At 41.1% G+C, this 24653-nt stretch overlaps 1 long non-coding RNA gene across 1 annotated transcript; it reads left to right on the forward strand.

Moving 5' to 3' along the window:
- The first annotated feature begins 5319 nt into the window (after nt 1-5319).
- Nucleotides 5320-23965, forward strand: LOC143844226 (uncharacterized). Its single transcript, XR_013233875.1, has 3 exons — nt 5320-5363; nt 23109-23209; nt 23681-23965. It is a non-coding gene; the product is annotated as an uncharacterized LOC143844226 (long non-coding RNA).
- The last annotated feature ends 688 nt before the right edge of the window (nt 23966-24653 follow it).

Raw genomic sequence — 24653 nt, forward strand, 5'->3', positions numbered from 1 at the left:
CTCTTGAGAAATTTATATGCAGGTCAAGAAGCAACAGTGAGAACTGAACATGGAATCACTGATTGGTTCAAAATTGAGAAAGGAGTTCGGCAAGGCTGTATCCTGTCGCCTTGCCTATTTAACTTGTATGCGGAGCATATCATGAGAAAGGCAGGATTAGAGGAGTCACAAATTGGGATCAAGATTGCAGGGAGAAATATCAACAACCTCAGATATGTAGATGATACCACTCTAATGGCAGAAAGTGAAGAGGAATTAAAGAGCCTGTTGATGCGGGTGAAGGAGGAGAGTGCAAAAGTTGGCTTGAAACTCAACATCAAGAAAACAAAGATCATGGCATCCGGCCCTCTCAATTCATGGCAAATAAATGGGGAAGAAATGGAGATAGTGACAGATTTTATTTTCCTGGGCTCCAAGATCACTGCAGATGGGGACTGCAGCAAGGAAATTAAAAGACGCTTGCTCCTGGGGAGTAAAGCTATGGCAAATCTAGACAGCATCCTAAAAAGCAGAAACATCACCCTGCCAACAAAAGTGCGTTTAGTCAAGGCTATGGTCTTCCCAGTTGCAATGTATGGCTGCAAAAGGTGGACCATAAAGAAGGCCGAGCGTCAAAGAATTGAGGCTTTTGATCTCTGGTGCTGGAGAAGACTCTTGCGAGTCCCTTGGACTGCAAACTGGTCAGTCCTAGAGGAGATCAGCCCTGACTGCTCCTTAGAAGGCCAGATCCTGAAGATGAAACTCAAATACTTTGTCCACCTCATGAGAAGGAAGGACTCCCTGGAGAAGAGCCTAATGCTGGGAGCGATCGAGGGCAAAAGAAGTGGACAACAGAGAATGAGGTGGCTGGATGAAGTCACTGAAGCAGTAGGTGCAAACTTACAAATGGACTCCGGGGAATGGTAGAGGACAGGAACGCCTGGAGGATCATTGTCCATGGGGTTGCGATGGGTCGGACACGACTTCGCACCTAACAATAACAACAGAGTCTTTCTGCATGGCAAAAAACATCCCACATACTAGTTTCAGTACAATACTAGTGCTCCCAGTTCAAAATGGGAAATCTCCATACTTGCACTGGCTAAAATAAATGCACCCTTCTCTGCATTATGCACTCTGGAAGTGCTTCCCATTAGCATTCCACGGAGCCTTTGATTTCTCTCTTCCTCCCCACTGACTTCCAGTTAAGCTTGTAGTGTACACCTTACTGCAGAGGCCAAGATCTGGTTAAAGGGGAGTTGGTTTTGTCTGAACGTAAGGACAAGTTTCTTAACCAGAAGTTCAGTCAATTACTTCAAAGTGGGTGAGCTTTCTTTAAACAGATGCTTGATAATGTCAACAAAACTCTGGCTCTCGATTTCTTGTAATAAGCAGCAGATTGGACTCCAAGATTATACAAACTAGTGAGAATAGCTTAAATACTGGGATTGTATAAAGTGGTATGGCTGATGGCTTTTTATATATGATGGGAACTGCCAGAAACATTTTTGCCTTGATCTGATGTGTGTCTGCACACAGGGATAATGGTGGGAAATGGACTCAATAGAAGAAGAGTTGGTTCTTATATGCTGCTTTTCTCTACCTGAAGGATGCTCAAAGCAGCTTACAATTGCCTTCCCTTTCCTCTCCCCACAACAGACACCCTGTGAGGTGGGTGAGGCTGAGAGAGCCCTGATATCACTGCTCGGTCAGAACAGTTTTATCAGTGCCATGGCGAGCCCAAGGTCACCCAGCTGGCTGCATGTGGGGGAGTGCAGAATCGAACCCGGCATGCCAGATTAGAAGTCCGCACTCCTAACCACTACACCAAACTGGCCTTTAATAAATAAATACTGATGTAAGAAAAACATAACACATATATTCACAACAAATATTATATAGTAAACGTTTGTAAAGAATATTAACTATTTGCACAAACAAAGTGAAGCTCCAAATAATAATTATAAATCAATTCTGCATATAGTAAGGACTGGAGCCCACACATCACACATGGAAACCAAGGCCCAACATTGTGTAAACAAAATCAATGGCATACTCAATGTAGCATTCAATTAAAACATTAAGTAGCATTGTGCATGCCCCAATTAAGAAGAAGAAGAAGAAGAAGAAGAAGAAGAAGAAGAAGAAGAAGAAGAAGAAGAAGAAGAGTTGGTTCTTATATGCCGCTTTTCCCTACCCGAAGGAGGCTCAAAGCGGCTTACTGTCGCCTTCCCATTTCTCTCCCCACAACAGACACCCTGTGGGGTGGGTGAGGCTGAGAGAGCCCTGATATCACTGCTCGGTCAGAACAGTTTTATCAGTGCCGTGGCGAGCCCAAGGTCCCCCAGCTGGCTGCATGTGGGGGAGCGCAGAATCAAACCTGGCATGCCAGATTAGAAGTCCACACTCCTAACCACTACACCAAACTGGCTCTCAGTTAAAGTCAAAAGTAATCCTAGGACACATACAGACCTGTCCTGGGCCTTAGTTCAATTCCCAGTGTGTGTTCATGTGCAAAGACTGAGGTATTAAAAGTGGTAAAGAAATGTTTATTTGAGAGGAGGAAGGATGATGCACTGAAGATTGTGTAATCTGTCTTCAAACTCTGGAAGGGAGGAGTAGGAAAGAGGGAGGGAGAGAGGGAGGAGAAAGTGACAGTGATTTCTAACTACACAAATATTCTGAGATGGGGGAGAGAATAGTGTTTAAGACACCATAAATGATGAAACACAGGGAGTGCACCATGTATCAGCACAAAGATAATCAGTCAGTCTCTTTATTTAATCCACGTGGTGACAAGATGCCCAAGGTCAAAATCCAAGAAGTCTCTCTCTCTCTCTCTCTCTCTCTCTCTCTCTCTCTGTCTTTCTCTCTCCCTTAAATGCTTGAAAAACTGGTATGAAGCAGCCAAAATCTGTTCTGCTACCCAGAAGCGCAGTTCCTTATCAGTGTGAGTGAAGGTCACAAAGTGTGAAACCAAAAGAGCTGAAAGGGATTTTTTTATTCTTCTGTAGCTATGTTCACAGATCCAAGTTTTATCCAAACTTATTGAAAAACCTACACATAAGACCTTACATGGGGGGAGGGGGGATGGCAAGGCAATACAAGCGCAGCAGAATGTCCCAGAGAAGGGGGAGCATTTTTGTTAAGCCAGTCCAGGAGTAGGAACCAGTATAATACTGCTCAGAGGAACCAGTGCCACAGCAGCAATGCCAATGTGAGAGGACTCAGGTTACATCTGAAAATCTTCAAAGTAGAAACTTGGAAGAGGGGCTTTTCTGCAGGGACAACTGAACCAGTGCAAAATATGAGTGCCCAGCAGTAGAACCCAGTGCTACCAGTGTGGCAAATGCTAGCTCAGCAGGGCTGTAGCACAGAATCACAGTTCACGTGAACAGGATGGGGCTTGCAAGGACAGCAGAACTAGTGAAATGCACTAAAGGCCAGCAGTAGAACCCAGTGCCCGACTGTGGCAAATGCCAGCTCCACAAGGCTGATGCCAGTGCACAATCATAATCCCATCAAAGAGTTGGGGGCTGGCAAGGACAACAGAGCCCGTGCAGTGTACTAGTGCAAAACAGCAACAGACCTCAATGCACAAATCTAAACTCAGACCAGCCAGCACCCCTAAGCCCACTAACAGGTCTTTAGGTGACTGGCTACAGAGCAGTTTCCCCGGAGTCAGAGCTCAGCCTCTGAGGTAGAGCTCAGACAACTCTGGAGAGGCAGAGCTCAGACAACTAAGAGCACGTGGAGAAAGCTGCTGGGGAGTGTTGCTGCTGCTGCTGACCAGGTGAGGCTATTGTGGTGCTGAGTGAGGTGATTGCTGGGTGATTTCTGGGAGGATTAAAAAGGGCTGCTCCTCAACAGAGGCGCAAGCCTTTGGCGCGAGACAAAGGGCTCTTGGCCTGCGGCTCTAGGCCTGGGGTTCTTGGCCTAGCAATTAGAATCAGTAGACTATATTTCCCTAGTAGCTGCACTGCCTACAAGTTATGAGACCTTGGGGTACTTGTGAACGAGACCTTGGGGTACTTGTGGATTGTAAACTAAACATGAGCAGGCAGTACGATGCAGCGGTAAAAAAGGCGAATGCCATTTTGGGCTGTAACAACAGAGGCATCACATCAAAATCACAAGATGTCATAGTCCCATTGTATACGGCACTGGTCAGACCACACCTGGAGTACTGTGTGTAGTTCTGGAGGCCTCACTTCAAGAAGGACGTAGATAAAATTGAAAGGTTACAGAGGAGAGCGACGAGGATGATCTGGGGCCAAGGGACCAAGCCCTAGGAAGATAGGTTGAGGGACTTGGGAATGTTCAGCCTGGAGAAAAGGAGGTTGAGAGGGGACATGATAGCCCTCTTTAAGTATTTGAAAGGTTGTCACTTGGAGGAGGGCAGGATGCTGTTCCCATTGGCTGCAGAGGAAAGGACACGCAGTAATGGGTTTAAACTACAAGTACAACGATATAGGCTAGATCTCAGGAAAAAAATTTCACAGTCAGAGTAGTTCAGCAGTGGAATAGGCTGCCTAAGGAGGTGGTGAGCTCCCCCTCACTGGCAGTCTTCAAGCAAAGGTTGGATACACACTTTTCTTGGATGCTTTAGGATGCTTTGGGCTGATCCTGCGTTGAGCAGGGGGTTGGACTAGATTGCCTGTATGGCCCCTTCCAACTCTTTGATTCTGTGATTCTATGATTCTATGATTCTTATTTGCTAAATCCTACTCCATCCCTCCTGTTACTTGGGAAATGACTGAAGAAATCAAGGTTGTTGCAGGAGTCCCCAGCTGAAAGCTGCAATAAGGTTGCAATTTGCAGACCTCATTGCTAAGTCGTTTGAAAAATGCATTTCAATGATTGGCCATGGCCCCCCTAAGGGAGCTTTTGCTATTGGTCTGCAGAGATGCCTCTTCCACCTCCCTTCTGTTGCCTTGGAAACCAAAGCAAAAGGTAGGAAAGGCCCCTGGAGAAGAGAGCTGAAAGATAAGCCCCCCCCCCTTCTTTTTAAATTATAAAAGTATCTCCAGCAGCAATAGTGATTCGGAAAATCCAGATCAAGCCAAATCAAAGATGGTGATTTGGTATGTGAATCAAACCAGAGAATCCAGGCTTGGTTTAAAAATACTAAATCTCAATGAGGTATTTATTTGGGTTCCCCCCCCCCCCAGCTCAGCTAAACCAAATCACCTAAGGATGATTAGAATTGTTTTTCCAGAAATTCACTAAGATGTAGCCATTTGTTTCATTTACTCTTTCTCTATTTTAAAAAGAGATTTCTCAATAGTTTTCTGTTACAAATCTGTGCACCCTCGTGTCACTTCAGCCTTTGCCGCCTTTTGTTTGATGTTATACTAAAGAGGATGGTGCTTCAGAAGGATAAGGTTTGTGAAAACATTGCCTGCTTTTGAACATCTGCAGAATGAAATTCTTAACTTTTGCCGAACCTCCCTTCCCCCCCTGCAAATTTCTATTTCCTGAAGGTTTCCTGAGTGGATGGTGGTTAATTACTTGTGTATATATTTTTAAATTTTTTAAAGTATTTATCAGGTGATAGCTTCATATATGGTCATGTCAACTTGCCTCACCCCCAAATGGCCAATGATGGGCCTGAAGTAAGGGAAAGGGGTGGGGTCTTCTCAATGGTAAAAAAAACTGCAAAAGCTTGCTTTATTAAATGCATCTCCAGGACTGGAAAACACAACTTATGGATCCTTTAAAAAAAATTATTTCTTTGAATTTCTAGACTGCTCTCTCCACTGAAAGTTTCCTTTCTTTTGATGATATTCTTCGAACTTTGCTCTTTTCCCCTTTCAAGCAATTTCTTGGATTGGTTTGGATCCAAAAATGTGGATTGGAATCACAAAAACATCTCAACAAAGTTTGAGTCCAATGCCCCTTTAAGACCAAAACAGTTTTATTCAAGGTATAATTTTATTCAGATATCTGAAGAAGTATGCTTGCACACAAAAGCTTACATATAAAACATTTGGGCTTAAAGGTGCTTCAGACCAACATGCATACCCAGCAGAATCTAAGGGACAGTGGACAAAATAGCGGGATGCCTCCCACCTGTAATAGTGTGATAGTTAATCATGCAATTCCACCCCACACACATTATATTCTCCCTGCCGCATATTCCCCTTCCCACATCCTGCGCAAGCAGCAAATGCATTAAGGAAACTATGGTTGGCCAGCAAAAGGCACAGGAAAGACAGCAGCCCCCCCTCCCCCCGGCATGGCAAACAGCATAATTCTTGTTAGGCATTAATTCCTCCATGCAGCCTTCTCGTTGTCTTCGGTCTACAGACCCTCATCTTATCCATTGCTTCCTTTGCCCCACCCCCACCCCGCTGCTCCACCAGTTCCTGACCGTCCAAGCCAGTCCGGTCGCCCGGATGCCTTCTCTCCATCCACAGCATATTGTATGCTGGGCGCTACCTCCTCAGTGGGGTGGGGGGAGGGGAAAGAGAGCAGTGGACAGGACAGGGGTCTGCAGACTGAGGAAAACAGGAAGGCTGCATGGAGGTAGCAAGCCTAACAAGAATTATGCTGTTTGCAATGCTGGACGGGGGAACTGTCACCTTTTGTTTGGCAGAGAATGGAAGGGGGAGGGTGGGACACAGCCTAAAGCACATTTCCCCCTCCAAACCTTCTTCCCGCTCTTTGTGGACAGGTTTTTTGTTGGGGGATTGTAAGCCATTCCGCACTCGTCCAAAATAGCACAATGGTTACAAATTGAAATTGCTACAGTTTTGCCATTAAGCACAACATCTGCAACACTCCTGAAACCGATCCGCAAAAAGCGCTTCGTTGTAGCGCTTTCAGGGAAATCCCAAAAAGTGGATTCACCCTCCGGAAAGCGCCTTTTGTCACATAGATCCTGGTGCAGAATGGCCCTGTGTTTTTCTGGATGGTGAATTCACTTTTTGGGATTCCCCCTGTTGTGGCTTAAAATGGCTGATATAGTGAGCCATTCACTGAAGGCGACGGAATATGCCGGCTACTTTTGGCGGCTAGGACGCTACATTCCCCGCATGTAAAAATGCCCTAAAAATATCTCAAGTTCACCATTATCTTATCTACATCCATTTCCCCCCCTTTTTGGTACCCTCTAAATTTTTTTAGCAAAGATGTTATCTTGTGGATGGGCTGGAGATATGGAGCTTTGGAAATCTGGGGAAGTTATTGAGGAAAAGTATATCGCACCAATAATAATACTTAATAGTACTTAATAGCTGTGAGATCCTGCTTTTGGGCTTGTGGGCTGCCGGGAGGCCCGTGTTCTGTTTTAAGCACCTTATGTGCTGGCACAGCAATTCTTAGGATGAAGCTGTAATTGCTTAAATAAATCATAAGTGAGAACGAGGCAGTCTTTAACTAGCCAATGTGCTTTCTCCCAGAATCCACATTTGTGCAATGAAAACAAAAAAGCAATACCAGAGACTTCTCACTAAGGTGGCATTTGTACAATACAAGTCTTAATGAATGCTTCCAATAAAGGCCCTTATTTGCTCACTTGGTAAAAGAACAGTTTTCTACTTTTCTAGGATTAGGGGGGTGGGGAAATCAAAATAAATACAATGTATGCATGCATGCTACAAGACAGGACATCTTGCCAAATGTCATACTGCCAAAAAAACAAGTTAATACTGCAACATCAGAGTGATCAAGTTGTCAGTTTGGATGAAATGGAGCTTCATGCAAAAGGCACTGTTTGGAAATAACTGTACCAATTACAAAGGACTGAATCAGAGAGCTGTCGTTTCACATTTCTAAATGTTAATGATTTAACTCTGGGAAAATGGGGTGGGGGGAGGGTGTTTAATATGAGAAAAATTGAAATTCATTCAATCATTTACATAAACCATGAGCAAGAGACCCAAATGGTTTCTTGTACCCCAGTTCAGAAGATCTGAAATACACAAAGTAATTGAAAATGCAGCCTCTGAGAAGATCAGAGGTACTGAGTGTTCGGCAATTCAATTTAATATACTTATTGCTAGGAAGAGCAATCATATTTTTTTTCTGTTGCCAAATGTATCTATTTTTTTCCTTTGAGAAAACAGAATATATTTTAATATAGCTGAAACTCATGTAGATTATAATTTTAAAAAATTAAAATTGCTTTTGAATAATTTTACTGTTTGGAGACAATTTATATTGGTTGTGGATTAGAAACAAATGTTCCATCCAAGCTAAACTTAGTCATAGCTAATTTAAGTCTCTTTCAGTAAAATTCTGTGTCTATATTTGTGTGGGGGAAAGGGGGTGCTCAGGGGGCCAATCAGCTGCTAGGCTGGCATGTTTTGGAAATAAGCAGGTGTAACCTGGAGATTTTGCACAGTACTGGCACAGCAATGCCAGGGTCCCTTCTACCCAAGTGGAGGGGGCAGGCCCGAGGCCATGGCGGGAATTAGTTGGATCACTGTTACACCTGCAAAAACTGCAGTTCAGCCCATAGATACTGAACCTGGGGAAAGAAGCCACACAATAGCTGCCTTGCCACTGAGGTCCCAAGGGCCTCCATAGGGCCCTGGCAAAACTCCTAACCCCCACTACATCCAGTGCTGGCAATTAGCAGCCAATATAACCTCTGGTCCATGGGCAGGCAGTGAAGATGCAAATCATACAGCACAGAGCTATACAGGTCAGCCTGTGACTGTGAGACTTAGCTTTCCCACACTACGTTGGGAGTTCAAATGCACACCCAATAAATGGGCATAACATGTACAAGCACAATTTACCAATAGGGTGGATGGAGGCAGCTGCAAAGAGCTGTGTGGACCTCCATGGAGGGTGCATCCTTGCTACTTCAAGGGCTCTCTATGACTGTTTACGCATTGGGAACTTCACTGCCTCAGCTCCCGTGCAGGTGCACAAATTGGGGGTGGATGAGGTGCACCAGCCCAAATGCTCCCCTGTGTGGGTGCAGGAAGAGGTGGGGCAACCTGCCATGACTAAAACTCCATCCTGAAGCTCGGCATGAAATCTCCAGTGCGTAAACAGTCTATGGGTCTTTCCTGCAGGCCTACCATCCTAGAGTATCTAAGGCGACATCCTGCTACCCAAGGAACCCCGCAAAGTAAATCCAAGCCCCCTCTGCAGCTTCCTCACCTTGGCTTCCTCGCAGCCTCCAACCCTTGGGGTGGAGGGGATTATTGCTCTAGCCTCCTACTTCCTCCTGCCTTTCCTTCTGCAGGAGACTTGCTTACCAGAGAGGCCAGTGATGTGTTTTTGGGTGCCAGGACCAGTGAGGAGGCGGCTGTAGCCACAGGCCCAGTGGTTGCAGACTTACAGCCATGCCATGCCTCCCCTGTGAAGTCTTGTTGGTGTGATTGCTGGAGATGCTGCTGTAGTTGCACTCCACGCAGGGGTGTCTGCCTTGTCCACGGCCTGTGCAGTTTCCCGTTAGAGAAAAGACCAGTTGTACTGGTGGCTGGCTGCTTCCACCATGACAGCCCTCAAGATGATGACGCTTATTTCAAAAGGGAACATTTATGACTAAATGGTGATGAATAGGCTAAAATGTTTTTTTTTAATTCATAGAAGTAGGATTGTATAATTTATAAGGGGGAAGGAACCTGCAAGGACATGCGTGGGTACAGCACTTTCCCTTGTATCCCCTCCTCACATTATTTCCCTTCTTTCTCCTTCTGATAATCTCTCCGCTTTCCCTGCCTCATTTTCTCCTTCCCAGCCATTAATCAACCTGTCTTTTATCTGCCTCCTATCTTCAGCTATATTTATTCTTTATTTAGAATAATAGTTGGTGTTCATACCTGGCCTTTCACAGCTTACAATCATATTCCCTTCCTCTCCCCACAACAGCCACCCTGCAAGGTAGGGGAAGCTGAGAGAACTCCAAGAGAAACTGCTCTGTGAGAACAGCTTCTAAAAGGACTGTGACTAGCATCAGGTCACCCAGCTGTGTGCATGTATAGGGGTGGGGAATCATACCATACTTTCCAGATTAAAATACCTCACTCTTAACTACTACACCAAGTTGTCTCTTTACATAATTTATACTTCAACTTTCTCCACAGTGGGGACCAAGACAGCTTACATCACTTTCTTCTTCCTTTGTGTCCTCAACAAACCTGTGTAGTAGGTTAGGGTGAAAGACTGTGAAGAGCACAACGTCATTTAATCATAGAATCACAGAGTTGGAAGGGGCCATACAGGCCATCTAGTCCAACCCCCAAAGTAGGATCAACCTACAGCATCCATGATAAATATTGGTCCAGCTGCTGCTTAAAGACAATCAGTGAGGGAAGCAATTCACCTCCATAGTGAGGCAATTCCACTACTGAAATACTCTGTGAATCCCCCCTCCCCGATATTTAGCCAGTACCATTCTACTTGTAGTTTAAAGCCATTACTGCGGGTCCTATCCAGTAGGAACCTCTCCAAGGACAACATGCCTCTTCTGACAACATTTTACATATTTAAAGACAGCAGTCATGTCCCCTCTTAACTTCTTTTTTTCCAGGCTGAACATTCCCAAGTCCCACAGCTTTCCTCATAGGATTTGGTCCACAGGCCCCAGTTCATCCTCGTCATTCTCCTCTGCACCCTCTCAGTTTTGTCCACATCTTTTTGAAGTGGGGCCTCCAGAATTCCACACAGTACTCCAAGTGTGGTATACAGCAGGACTATGACATCTTATTATTTTGGTACAATGCCTCCATTGTTACAACCCAAAACTGCCGTCTTTGTTGCTGCATCACACTGTCTGCTCATATTTAGCTTACAGTCCATAAGTCCCCCAATATCTCATACACACACACTGCTACCCAGAAGTATATCTCACACCCAGTATGCATGCTTCTCATTTTTGTGACCCAGATGTAGAACTCTGCACTTATCCTTATTGAATTGCATCTTGTTCTCATTTGTTTACTTTTCCAGCATGTGCAGATCTCATTGAACTCTAACCCTATCTTCTGGGACATTTGCTACTCCTCCCAATTTGGTGTCATCTATAAGTTTAATGAGGAGTCCCTCTACCCCAACAACTACTTGTTGGATACCATTTTCTACCCAGTTCCTTATCCACCTAACCATCTGAGCTGCAAAAGGAGTCAGCCCGGGATCAGTTGGGGCTGGAGTTAGCTCCTCTTGTAGCTCAGTTTAAACATGGCACAAAACTCTCAGCTTGTGCTCTGGGATAAACATGCTGGGCCTGTGCCACAAGAGAATGATGAGGATGAGGTAGGATTTAGTTTCTTGGCCTGCAGGCTTTGTGTGTTTTTACAGTTCCTTAAAAAAAAACACAAATAACTATAAAATTGTTCTAATAGCAGCTTTGAAGGGAACCGGAGATATTTGTATTAGGAAAACATTGTGTTTGAACACTGTAGTATATTTTACAAAAAACTCCAGTTACAGAAGAACTAAGGTGTGGCAATGAGTGGTGGGAAGTAGAAATTCTGTGCACAATAACACCAATTGGGGTGATTCTATTTTTGTAGAAATATCAGTACACTGTTTGGTTGGATGATATCCACATTTAACAGATTTGTTGCATCAATCCCTCCTGTTGTTGTCTCTCCTGCCTCTCACTTCTCAGGAAAGTGAAGCCAGTGATGTGTTGAAATAACTATTAGATGAGAAGGTTTCTAACATTTCCAAATACTAGAAACTACTCTATTCAGACATGGAGCATTTATGATATTAAAGAATGACTGTGATTCAAGTCAGAGCTGTATTATCCAAGTTCCAGCTGAATATTCCTACTCATTAGCCACTGAAATAATAGAAACAGAAATCAGTGCCCAGGTTCTAAATGCTGTATATTATGTTAATTCTCAGGAATACGTTAATGTAATGCTATTATAATCTCATATTTTTTCAATATTTCCATGATGGAGCAGTTGATGCAATTGTCATACAGCGATCTACCCTTATTTGAAGTCTGCCTTGTACTCCACTGAGCTTTCATCTCAAAAGAAGTATAAATCTTAAATCTTGACATTTTCAAAACACCATGTAAAAATGGATGAAGATACAGTTTATAAATTCACTCTGATTTTGCTGGGCAACCTCTCTTGGAAATGCTCTGCTGATGGATCTGTCACACACCAAAAAATGACATCTTTTCAAAACATTGTATTTTATTTTCACAAACAAAGAAGTACAAGGTTACAGCTGTGTAATCTGGTATTAAACTAGAGCATCAAACCCACAGAGTGTAAGAAAACACTACTGGGAGATGTCTACAACTGATCTCCCCGCCTTGTGAGGTTTAATATTACATAAACACGTTCTCTTTCATTTAACCTACTCAAAGCCTGTCTCTTTGAATCAGAACTCATGTTGGCCACTCCAAATTATTGAGACACAACTTATCTCCAATAGACTGCTCCAAAAGATTACTGACAAATTATAAGCAATTTCAACTGCCAGTAAATGTTTCCTGTGGATCATTTTGACTGACCTTGAGATCAACCTTAAGCAATCTGGCTATTTGTCTGTTCATATATTTCCCCAAAGTATATGAATATCAGTTGTATTAAAAATGATGGATGGTGGTAATTTCCTATTAATTGCTATAAAACCCTTTAACACTTTTGATGTTGACCACCAAAAAGACTATGTTTTAGGAAAATGTTTCATCTAGTGGATTTTATGTAAACAAGGTGTGAATGATCCCTTTTACTAGCTCTGTGTATGTGTGTGTGTGTGTGGGGGGGGGATGCCACTGGCAATTGTCCTAGAATTAGAAATAGTTTGAGAAAGTAATGAAATCTTCTATTCAACAGAAGTAATTTCCAAACACCAGAAAGGAAAAGGGAAGTGCTGTCTTTCTTTTCCTCTCTTCCCCCTCATACATCTTCACTGATCTGCAGTAAAGAGAATGAATTCCAAAGGTCTTAAAAACACAGTTTGGCAATTTAGCTTTATTTTTCAAAATCCCTATAGAAATATTCTTCTATGAAATGCGTTAACTTGCATGAATTTCAAATTCTATAATTGTTGTTAGTTTTAAAATACCAATGAAGATAAAAAGATATGATCTTTAGAACTTTAGAATACAATGGCTGTTCATCCTCAGAACATCTCACTCTTTTCTTCAACATAACCCATGACTGATGCATAGATGGGAGGGCCAATTAATAAACTGACTTCGTCTCTGAGTCCTCTTTCATGACAGAAATGTAAACATACTCTCTTCTCTTGACCATACTCATATATATTTGACATGAATACTGCTATGACCAATTATGCATGGGGAGGAAAGGCCCGACCAGTGCTTGCATGGCAGCTGGGCTAATCCTCGTTTATGCATGACTCAATGCCAGCCCAGCCCCCTCCTAGCTCTGGCCCACTTTAGGACTTCCAATAGCCCACATCAAGGGAATGCTGATTTTTCAGCATTCCCTCTTTTGCCATGGCTGCCATCAGCGGCCAGGCCAGGCCAGGCCAGACTCATGCACACAGGAAGAGCTGAGCCTTCCAGGACCAGCTGTTTCCTATGCTATAGTGGCCAGGAGGGGACTGAAAATGCCATAGTTAGCTCCATGGCACTTCATGGTGCTGTGGGGTCAAATAAGGGTGTGAGTTTTTTTGTTGTTATTTTACAGGAAGGTGGGATTGTGTTCTGATGCAAAATGCATTCCCACCTTCCTGCAAGGTGCAATCCCACTTTACTGCAACACCAACCTCCCACATGGTAGAACCTTTTGGCCACAGCTGTGTCCCCCATGAGGATGCAGAAAGTTGTGGACAAGCTGCAGCACTGCACCATAGGGACACAAGAAGTAGAGGGGCATTATGCTCCACCACAATGCGGCGGCAATAGCCCAGCATGGCCACTGCTGTGCCTAATAGGTCTACAAAGGGCTGTCTAACCTAATATGTGCAATTTCCCTCTCTCTAAAGTAATATCTGAGTACTTGTGTCAGAAAACCTTTTTCATGGGAATTGAGGTGGTATTGGGAGGGATAGCTCGATCTCACTAGATATTAAAAGCCAAGCAGGGTCAGATGGTAGATGGAAAGAAGAGAAGTAAACAAAAAAGGGTAATGCTATGGAGGCTTTCACTGGAGGAATATGGCATGGTATATCCTGATTTCTTCAGATCTTAGAAGCTAAATACAGCCAGTACTTGGACAGGGGACCACCATGGAAGACTGCAGAGTAAGGCAGTCTTTTCCCTTGCCTTGAAAACCCCTCACTGGGATCACCATAAGCTGGTAGCTTTTATATACTTAACTTGACAGCTCTTACACACACAGTGATGGAATGTCTGTATCTGCTGTCAAACAAAAGCAGATTTCTGTCTCTAGACAGTGTGAAAAAAGTCATAGAGGCCAATGCATATTTAGGATTGCCAGCCTCCAGCCAGAGGCCAGGCAATCTCCCAGAATTACAGTTGATCTCAAGCCTATGGAGATAAGTTCCCTTGAAGAAAATGGCTTGGAGAAAAGTATGGATATGCCCTGCTGAGGACCCTCCCTGAGCCCCATCCCCTCCAGATTCTACCCTCAAATCTTTAGGAATGGGAGTTGGCAACCCCAGATATGACCCCAAATGCAACCGTGCACATTTTGATATTTATTGATCTTGTTGCATATGATGCCCACCTAGTGACCTAAGTAGGAGTACTGTGATGCTTCCCCTGCAGACACTGCCCTGACTGATTCCTGCTTAGTTTCAACAAAGTTGCCTTATAAGCACCTTCTGAAAACACCTTGGCATTGTGTTATGGTTCACATAAATACTTCCCTTCCATACAATATTCAGCATGTAGAACTGAGACTGCTCTGGGGGTAGTGCAGGCAGGTATAATCCCACCACACTGCTATGCTATTTGTTGTTCTGAATTTTCCCGATAGAAATATGGTTTCATTGTAAAAATCGATGTGCAGAATTGTCCCCTAGTAACTGTATCACAGTTTTGATTATTTTAAGATTATATTGACAATAGGAGATACTATGTATTATTATGCAGAACTAAAATATTTAATTTGTGTTTAATATTTTTTTTCTCCTGGGGCTGATTTGCAATGCATTTCTTTTCAGAGGCTAATGACCCTTACTACTCTGAATCTTACAGCTAATAGCACAAGCAGTGAACTAAGCATAACCTGAAGTTTTCATAAAGGCTTCTTTATAAGCCTGAAGGCATAGTTTGCGATTAAAAGGGGTTTGGAGATAGAGATCCCCAGAAGGAAGGCCCACAGCCATTGTGATGTATCTTGATAGTCTCTCAGTTAGCTCTAATTCAGATATATTCATATACAAATATAAATGTGCTTCCTCCCCTGGAGCCCCAGTCAGATGTCAGAGAGTCAAGCTGGGTTCTTTCCTTCCTATGCATCATCATCAGTAATAAACTCCCTGCAGGCCAAAGGAAGGCCTCAGGCCATGTAATTGGAATATAACATTTTAGATGGAACATAAAAATGAATAGAATCCAGTTCGTTTTTTCTTACCTGTGCAACTGAGAACTAAGCCTGTGTATGTACTACAGAAGACAGATCTGTTGAATGAACAGAAATAATTTTATATAGCATCTAGTATATGTAGAAAGACATAAAAAAAACAAAAGGAACTTGTACAGTTTTGGGGGTAAGTTTCCCTCTTACAGGAATGCTTCAGTTATTCTTATTGTAAGATTTAAGTTCAGTTGTATAAACCCTCTAAAAAGACCTAGAAATTCCAATTTTTCTGCCACCAAAGGGCAAGTGGAAATTGCCTGGAATCCTGGCATATTAGGGAAATCAGAGTTCTATATCTAGAATCAGTCAACCAGTTACCTTTCTCTGCAGCTAAATGACAATTCCCAAAAGGCAGTGCGAGCACCAGTACATGCAAATTTATTTTAAGCCATTCTAGAATTTACGATAAACCATTGAAGGGGAGACACTAGGTTTTGTAAATGCCACACATAATTGGAGACCCAGTTAGGATTTGAGAGGTAGTCTCACATTGCTTCTTCTGTTCAAAAGTACCTATTTAACCAAGTAATCAAGTGGTATAAAAAACAAGCATGACTACTCACACTTACAACTCTACTGGATCATAGGTGACAGTTCTGGCATTGGGAGCTGAGGACCAAATTCTGAAAATGTTGGTAAATACACAAAGTCTTAATCCTGCATACCTATTCTCAATTACATTATATTCCTTTGCATTATAAATAAGTTTTATTAATATTGGAAATTGCTGAAATAAAGTGTCATTCATGTGTGTAATTTAGTTCTAACTACATTAATATTTATAGTTAGAAACATAGCTGATACATGTTTTGCCCAGAATTGCATAATACACTGTTCTTCCCAGTCAAGGAAATCACATTTATTACATATTTATTTACATTAGTAACCCCCCCCCCCGAAGAGTCTGGGGGAGGAAAGGAAATATTTTTGTGATATTGTTATATGTCTGATAGAAAGTAGTCTCTGAGAACAAAGGATTGTTATAGGGAGAAACTGCCTTAAGCTAATGCAGCCAATAAGCAGGCCCCTCCCCTTTTCTCCCTCTTTTCCACCCCATGTCCTTCTTCCTCCATTCAAAAATGTTTTCTCATTCTCTGTGCAAGTGAGAGGCCTGTGTAAACACAAGCATCAGGGAAGCTAGAGGCTTTCACTGATAATATTAATTATTATTATTTAATTTATTACCTGCCACTCCCAAGTTGGCTCATGGCAGGTTACAGATGTCCAGTTAAAACCCCCATTGAACCCTATTAAAATGAACAAGAAATACAAATACAGTAGACCAACAACCCAACAACATGGTGGAAAACTCCCCTCTATCCCCAACTCCTACCACTAGAGGGAGGAGGCAGGAGAGAGATGAAGTAATCAAGTTGCAGCTTAACAATTTTCCCACACTGCCCCAGCCTCAACTGTAGACCTGGTGGAAGAGCTCCGTTTTGCAGGCCCTGTGGAATGCTGGAAGGTGACACAGGACAGATCTTAATTAAAACAGATTGTAAATAAAACAATTTATTGTTCACCTTTCTCATTTATATCTCCGATTCTTTACAAACAAACATTCTCAGATGAAACCAATTTATAGAAGCGATTGGAAAGTAGTGATCAGATTACTTCTGAGCTGACAAAGCTACCATTTAATTATGTAAGTTACTCTCCTCCTCTGTTTGGCCAGATAACATTTGTAAAAGTTTGAATTTGCCAGCATTGGGAAGTAGATTGGCAGGAACTGGATCCTAAGACTTGCTTCTGTTTGTGCCAATCCTTTTATATTTCAGAGACAGCTTCTTCTGTGGAGTGTTTTCCTCCTGCTATAGGAATGTCCATTCACTTAAGACTAGTATCTTTCAATGAGTAAAAAAATTCCTAGTGCCAATACGGTGCCGGCTTAGATGCTAAAGTAATACTTTGGAAGCCTGGATAACTGTAATTGAGTTACGTAGATGCATAGATGCTAGGATTAATTTCTTCTAGGATTAATTTCTTCATTATCTCAGTTGGAGTCAAAATGAAAATTATTTTAATTTATTAATTACAGTGTTGACTGTTTTATAATTTCTCTCCCATTCCTAATAATTCCCAGGATGGTGTTTGCCTTCTTCACCACCTCTATGCACTGACAACATTTTTAATTAGCTTTCCGCTACAACCCCAAGATCTATTTCAATCTCAGTCCCAGTTCAGCCCCTATCAGCATATCTTTAAAGTTAGGAGTTTTTGTTTCAATGTGCATCTACTTATAACACTGAAGTTCATGAGTCAGTTTGTTCCCAACACTTTCAATTTAGGGAAATGTTGCTACCTTCATAATGTGCCTTATTTTCCACTGTCCTGGGTGAATCCTGAATTATCTGCAAAATTGGTACTACACTACCCCCCCCCCCCCAATTTCTGAATAATTTATGAACACATTAAATAGCACTAGTCTCAGTACTCATCCTTATGGGACCCACTGCTCACTTCCCTCCGTTATGAGAATTGTCCATTTACTGCTGCCATTTATCCAATGCTTAATCAATAGGAAGACCTACCCACCTATCCCAAGACAGCAAAACTTACTCATAAATCTTTGGAGAAGAGATTTTAAACCCATGTAAATACAGCCATCATCGTATGAAACTATTAGGGCCTTTAAAATGCTGTGTTGAAGGATAGAATTAATTAGTTAATTACTAATTTGACCATCAAGCACAACATGCCACACTTGCACAAGGATGATGGTGTTTTCCTCTCTGTTGAGAGATGTTACATCTATTTGACTGATCAGAAACAAGAGTGTTATAGTCAGCAAGGTGAACCAACAAGTATTAAGATAGGGCTGGCGAACTCCTCATACTTTGTTCTTTTCTGTCACGGCTGATTTATGGCAACTCCTGGTGGAGTTTTCAAGGCTAGAGATGTTCATAAGTAGTTTGCCATTGCCTTCCTTTGCATCATGATCCTGGTATTACAGGATCCTATGTCATTAGAAAGCAAGATATTACAGCTAAAACTCATTTACTTTGGACACAACATGCGATCAAACTCGTTAGAAAAATCATTAATGCTCGGCATGGTCAGTAGCAAAAGGAAACGTGGTCGCCAAAGGATCCAATGGCTCGACATGATCAAAGACGATACAGGGATGACCATGAACCAACTATAAGAAGCAGTCATTGACAGAGACGTTCGGCAAAAACTTTCCTATAGAATCACCGAGGGTTGGACATGACTGAACGGATAACATCATATATTAATGTGGTTTGGGTCTTATCTTGGTAACTTCTGCCAGTGCTTTACTATCCATGCCCAACAGACATAATTCACAGATAGGATCACATGGGTCATTTTAAAACTCACAATTTTCTTATTTTGTGATGGTATATAATCCAGATTAGTTCATGGCAATAGTTTTGCTGCTAAAGTAACAGAAAATTTTCTTATTCATAATGTCTTATCAATGAAAATTTCCCAGCATTTTATTCAAATCCAACATACTATTCTGTAGCATTATGGATTTTGATAGTCAGGTAGCAGTGTTAATTATATTCTTATATTTGTCTCATATTGTCAAGATTAGAATGAGAATTCATTTTATCTTGCCTTTTTATGTTCACAAAACAAACTGTTCAAAGAGCAATATTAAATTTGGCTTCTCTTTACAAAATCCAATAGAAAAATTCCCAATGAAAACCACTAATAAAGCTGTGCCAATTGTATGGTTTTACAGGTAGATTTGTAAACCTTTAATGTACATTTAAACACACACACACAGTAACTTTTTTCTAATCCATCACCTTTCCCCATCAACCTATCATATCTTGCCATTGAAAATTATTATTTTTTAATATCTGGAGATATGATATATTTTGAAAGATGCTTCCTGGAGTCACATGTGACAGCAGATATTCTTGCTATGGCAAATTCAATTTGTGACATCTCCCTAAATTGGATTTAATTTCCTTTTTAAATTGCTCATAGTTGTTTTCATAAAATTCAGCATGATCCTGTGATTAGTAAATCCTAGATACTGAATTGTTTTTCACTTCATTTTGAGATGAAAGTGTGTTGTTTTAATTCATAACAGATTAATTAACATTAAATCTGACTTAATTCTTTTGAATTTGTAAGGTGATGTCTTACTAAGTTTTATCACCACCAAAGAATAACATTCATATGGCTTTTCGAATTAAATGTTAATGTTTCCAGCATGCATTGTTATATACACAATGCTGGAAAAAGTTCTAGCAAACACAGCAATCTGCTAGTGGGTCAAAACTGAATGCTGTCATTTCAGGCTCAAGACGGATTTATCATAATCCATTTCACATTTTCATTGCAACTTTTGTGTGCTGTAATGTATTTCAGGGACTGTATACATCAATTGTCATTACTAACTCTCATGATATTCAGTGGGCCTTCAGTCACCAACCATTGTTCCCAATACATGGCATTCCTGTCATTCATTGTTGTACATCCCACCATCATGCACTATGAGGGATTTTTCAGGGGGCTGTGGTGGCTGTTTTTCAACCAAGCAATATTAAAAATTCAGTGAAGTGAGTGCTGTCTACTAAAGAACTTCCATGTTTCAAGCAAATTGAATTCAACAGACCACTGAACAAGCTGTCCCAGAATTTCTGTTTTCCTGGCCACATACTTGCAAAAGAACTAAAGAGCTGCCCCCACCCCCACAAACATGCACTCAAAGGAGGGAGGGGAAAAGGGCTGTAGCTTTGTGTGACTTGTCTCCAAAGATGATTGACAGGAAATGCTCTGCTTTTTGGGGGTATTTCTTCCAGCTTGGATTAGCTAAATGCACACCCCTAGCTAGACATCTTATCCTTTTACCCACTTTACCACATCCTTCTCTGCATCAACAGTAACTTTTTCACAGTAACTGAAACCAGCTATAATTAAAGTTAATATAATTAAAGTTAAAAGTTAGCCTATATGCTCAACCTATGCTCTCTTAAAATAAACAAGTTTTGTCAAGCTTGCTAGCTTGCCTATTCCTGAAAAATCTTTCAATAATTACACCCATGGAAGATTTGATAAATGATGAATTATCTTAATTAGGGTTAGTTGAAGGTTACTCTATTGGTGTTTTTATACTTTACTACTTCTGCTCTGCATCTTTATGATTATCCACAGAAAATTTCTGTGAACTTTGTGTGGAAACACACAATAATATATTATGTATTTTATAAATATTCAGTATATTTTGTTATATGCATTCTACAATACTTTAATAATGATTATATATATTCAAAGGCAATCCCCAAACCCAGGGCATACCAATGTAAAATCAGCTTTAAAAAACCCCCAGCACATGCATTGCTGTAGTATGGACAACTTGGATCAAAAAACATGTTCCAGGAAGAATATCTAGTGAGAAGGAATTCTAAAGCATATCTGTACTTGATATATATGTAAATCCAGATAACAAGGTTCCATAAAGCTGTGTTATGTTCTAGCTTTCCAATAAATAATTAAACTCAGCATTTTCATCTTGCGCAGCAGTTTAGGTCAAGAATCTTTAGGAGAAACAGTAATTCTGTCTTACTAATGTATACCAACCTACATGTTAAATGTTCAGTGCCTATTGACTTGAATCTCAAATATATGAATCCATCCTACAGTGGAAAAAGGAACTCGAGCAAAAGAATAAAAAAAGCACAATGTCTAAATGAATATTTTTAAAGAATTGTGCAAAAAATGTTACATTAAATGAAGCTATATGAAAGAATCCTGCGGTGGGACAGAATGAATACTGGTATGAGGGGGACAAACCATGCCTTGTAGTTTGCCTAGGGCAGTACAATGCCTGGAGCAGGCCTAGGGTATATGGAAGCATTAGCATTAGAGGGCTTCTGGTAGGTGTGACATCTGATCCTCCTCATTATTTTAGCCTTTGGCTCTTGTATTTCAGAACTGTCATGTCTTTTGAAATGTGCTTACAGCTTGGGATGTACATTCCAGTATTGTTACAGTATTTGCTATAATAAGTGCAATGTTGATAACTCTTTGTTTTGTTTACAAGAGCAAATACCTGTAGAGGGACATCCTATCCAAATTTCTAAGTAATGATCATGACAGGAAAGTCATTTCTAACAATTCATGGGTACGCAGATTGATTTCACAATGGAGCTCTTATGTGAGTTGATGGATTAAGTAAAGTATGAAGAATCACTCACACCTGCATGGTCTTCTCTTCTTTAGCCAGGCCATTCTATCTCGCCATTCTATAGTATCTTGACATTCTATGACACTAGTATGAATGATAGTGATGGGATGTTTTAAAAGAGAGGGAATGTGCTTGTGTCTAAGCACATCACTTATCATGTTGTACAAATGAATACATAATCAGTCTGAAAAATGATAAAGCAAATTGGGGGGGGGGGGGATTCTTCAGTAATGACTTTCTGCATGAGATGTTCACAGCCCAAAACAGTTACCAGATAAGTTGCTCAGTTAATACAAAGAGGAAGTCTTTGTGCTTCCCCTTCTGGCAATACACATTCTAACAAAGGCACTGTCTCATTCAAGGCATTTTTAAATTGAAACACACTTGTACCCAATATTATGGGTACAGTTCTTTAGCACTATGAGCTAAGACTCCAGTGTTTAAACTTTAAATGAAAAACAGTAAAACAGGTGAAAACATAGCATGTAAAATATGGGGTCGAGGAAGATGTAATGAGTATATTGTTTGGACACATTTGTTTGCCTGTTACAAAAAAGCATTCATAATTTCCTGTTTGACATGATCTCAGCATCCAGTGAAAAGCTAGAAATTTTTCATCCTTCTGACAGGACTCCATTAATAAAACAACAATCTTTTGTGTGTAGTAATCTTTAATCTTATTTTGTCACACACTTCTGAGTAGCATTTCCACTCGTTTTACAGTATAATTTATGGCACTGAAACAACTCCCTGCCCCAAAAAAGGTCAGTCTGTCAAGGTTTGCTTGTCTTTGAGGAAAAGTAATAGAGCATTATTTATGAAGCAAAAAATGTGCTTCAATACTTTAATCAATCAGAAAGATCCTTGCATTATTGTATCTTTTGGAAAAAAATACCATAAGCAAAGGATACATCAACCTTGCTTTTTCTTTTATGTTGCAAGAGGCCTTTACCTTTTATGTCTCCTTCACCTTTTGTGTTTGCTGCAATATGAAAAATAGAAAGCTGATGATGTTTGATATATGGGAGCAATTTGTAAATTATGAGCATAGAGCTGATCTTTTCAAAAGATCACAAAATGTTTGGACAGATTAACTATCCAGAAGACTCATCACAGAAAATTCATCTTCTGGGAGGGGGCAGGGTGGAAAAAAGGAAATAAGGAAGACAATACAACTAAAACAATGCGAAGTGAGAAAAAACTGCAGAGCACTTCAAAACACTGGCACATTTGGTACCCTTGTGTTTTGACTTAAGACATCATCATCGTGAGTACAAATTGGAACATGCAATGTGGAGAAACAAATTGCTAGTTCATTAGCAGTCACACTTTAAATTAAATATTTCAAAGAAGGATTTAATTTAGCGTTAGCAAAACAGCATTGTGAGAATAAACTGCATAATTCAAAGTATTTTATTGACATTAACAATAATTTAATAACATTAAATTGCCTATTAATGGCTTAACGTTCAAAATCTTTTCAGTTACACATGAATAATCACTTGTTCTCTTCCTAGGTCTATGTTTAATTTGGCCTGTCACAAAGAATGGAAAATAAAATCCACAAAGCAGCTGTGAGAATGTGCCCTTATTTGGACTAACTGGAAGCCATTGGATCGTAAGCCAGAAGATAACTGCTGTTCTATAGGGTAGGGTGGTATGTTGTTAAAGAAAAGGATATGCAGGGTAGATATTCAAAGTGGGTAGAAGACAAAGGCTGCAACAGCACAATGGTTACCATACCACTTGTTGCCTGCTCCTGTACCACCATGGGGCAGAAGAGGAACAAGCTACTGTTATTACTATAGCCTGGAGCCTTGGCAGGCTTGCCCCTGAGTTGCATCCAGCCCCTAGGAATATGTGCGGATTTTGAAGATTTATGCAAGATAAGAGCCATGGAAACTATTAAGGTCATAGATAGTAAGAGCACATATGCTGTTATCATGAAATACTTAGATCACAGTATCTTGTTCTTGAGCAAAGATTACCTGCTCTGAAACTTAAACAAATGATTGAATGAAAATAATCTCTTTTGAATATCATTCCTATGCTCCAAAGTTGTTTGACTGCAGTTATTTATTTTATGCAGGGAGAAAAATGGAATTCCTGTTCAAGCCTGTGGTATGAAACAGCTAAAAAACAGAGCTACTTTTCTTGAATATAGAGAGAAATATACCATCCATCTCATTCCATGGTATTTTTCCTAAGGAAAGGAAGATTGTAGCCAACCATTGGGTTTGTGGTTCATTTTTATTTCACCCAAGCTAAAAGCAGGGGGACTGATTGCAGTGAAAGTGCTATGTATTCTGAAGTTCTAATGACCCCTTTAAGTACAGATGAGTCTCAAATCTACCCTGGTGCTGGTTCCTTGCCAGCATCTTGTGGGAGCTGCCTAATTAAGAGGACACCCTGAAATTCAAAGTGTATATAATTGTATTTGCTTCTTGGTTGGAAAGCTACTAATAAAGCACATTTACTTACTGGATCCCAGTGTTCTGTAGCTCCTATCAACTTTCATTCCTGCAAACCACTTCTTCAAAACGCATGCCAAAAAAAAGTTGTATTCTGAAGTAAATTGTATGTCCTACGCTTTGCAGATGGTAGGGGTGACATAGAAGCCATGCCTTTCTGTGTCCTTTCTGCTAGTGAGAATGTTGTCTGTTGAATGGAGGGCATTTTCTCTTATCTACCAGCTACCAGGGGCCACAACCCCTGAGAATTTCATCCCAGGAATTCATGGAATAAGTAATTATACCTGGGAATGGGAGTGGATTGGGAAGTGAAAGTGGCCTTGGAGCAAACCAAGCTGAGTGGCCCCTGTGGAGCTGCAAGCCAGTCCAATTGCATTCTTCTCCAGACTAGCTGTGCCAGAGGAAACAATTTTTGAACTGACACCAATTGTCGTTACTGATGAAAGATCTGAGCCAAATGATCCCTGAGGCCTTGGCAGAGTTGCAGGGTCTTGGTTATGCTTGCTCTTGGCCACCAGCAGACTCCAATGGCAGTGGACCACTGGGAAAATACCCTGTAGGTTAAATAGCCCATCTAACCCTGCCTGGAAA

Source organism: Paroedura picta, chromosome 9, assembly GCF_049243985.1.
Source record: "Paroedura picta isolate Pp20150507F chromosome 9, Ppicta_v3.0, whole genome shotgun sequence".
Lineage (NCBI taxonomy): Eukaryota > Metazoa > Chordata > Lepidosauria > Squamata > Gekkonidae > Paroedura > Paroedura picta.